This window comes from Schistocerca americana, unplaced genomic scaffold, assembly GCF_021461395.2.
Source record: "Schistocerca americana isolate TAMUIC-IGC-003095 unplaced genomic scaffold, iqSchAmer2.1 HiC_scaffold_77, whole genome shotgun sequence".
Classification (NCBI taxonomy): Eukaryota; Metazoa; Arthropoda; class Insecta; order Orthoptera; family Acrididae; genus Schistocerca; species Schistocerca americana.
In genome coordinates this window covers 836,482-837,500 of record NW_025726533.1, presented here as the reverse complement: position 1 = coordinate 837,500, position 1,019 = coordinate 836,482, and the positions used below count along the sequence as shown (strand labels likewise).

Sequence of the window (1,019 nt, the reverse complement as noted above, 5' to 3'; positions counted from 1 at the left end):
GGGCGGTGAACCAACAGCGTGGGACACAAATCCAACTACGAGCTTTTTAACCGCAACAACTTTAATATACGCTATTGGAGCTGGAATTACCGCGGCTGCTGGCACCAGACTTGCCCTCCAATAGATACTCGTTAAAGGACTTAAAGTGTACTCATTCCGATTACGGGGCCTCGGATGAGTCCCGTATCGTTATTTTTCGTCACTACCTCCCCGTGCCGGGAGTGGGTAATTTGCGCGCCTGCTGCCTTCCTTGGATGTGGTAGCCGTTTCTCAGGCTCCCTCTCCGGAATCGAACCCTGATTCCCCGTTACCCGTTACAACCATGGTAGGCGCAGAACCTACCATCGACAGTTGATAAGGCAGACATTTGAAAGATGCGTCGCCGGTACGAGGACCGTGCGATCAGCCCAAAGTTATTCAGAGTCACCAAGGCAAACGGACCGGACGAGCCGACCGATTGGTTTTGATCTAATAAAAGCGTCCCTTCCATCTCTGGTCGGGACTCTGTTTGCATGTATTAGCTCTAGAATTACCACAGTTATCCAAGTAACGTGGGTACGATCTAAGGAACCATAACTGATTTAATGAGCCATTCGCGGTTTCACCTTAATGCGGCTTGTACTGAGACATGCATGGCTTAATCTTTGAGACAAGCATATGACTACTGGCAGGATCAACCAGGGAGCTGCGTCAACTAGAGCTGAGCAGCCGGCCGCCCGGGAGTGTGTCCCGGGGGCCCGCGCGAACACGCAAGCGTCCGCTCAATTATTCTGCAAACAGGAGGAGGCTGAGCTCCCCTGCACCATACACCTCGAAACCCTCTCAGGTCCCGGCGGCGCGCAGCGCCGTCCTAAGTACTTGGTCGGGTTCGAGAGAGGCGCAATCGCCCGGAGTTTGGCGAGTAGACGCTTTAGGTGCGACCACCCGTGCTCCCAACTGAGCTTGCCGCTGCCGACAGAGGCCCGGGAGCGTGCTGTCGTGGCATTGCCGGCGGGAGACAACACGCGCCACCTACGGTG

The 1,019-nt window shown here is 55.2% G+C and overlaps 1 non-coding gene across 1 annotated transcript in view; it reads right to left on the bottom strand.

The window, feature by feature from the left end:
* The window catches only part of LOC124590638, a 1,910-nt gene extending 1,226 nt beyond the window's left edge, over positions 1 to 684 (bottom strand). Inside the window, exon 1 of the ribosomal RNA XR_006976696.1 lies at positions 1 to 684. This exon is cut by the window's left edge and continues 1,226 nt beyond it. This is a non-coding gene — a ribosomal RNA (small subunit ribosomal RNA).
* Between the last annotated feature and the right edge of the window lie 335 nt (positions 685 to 1,019).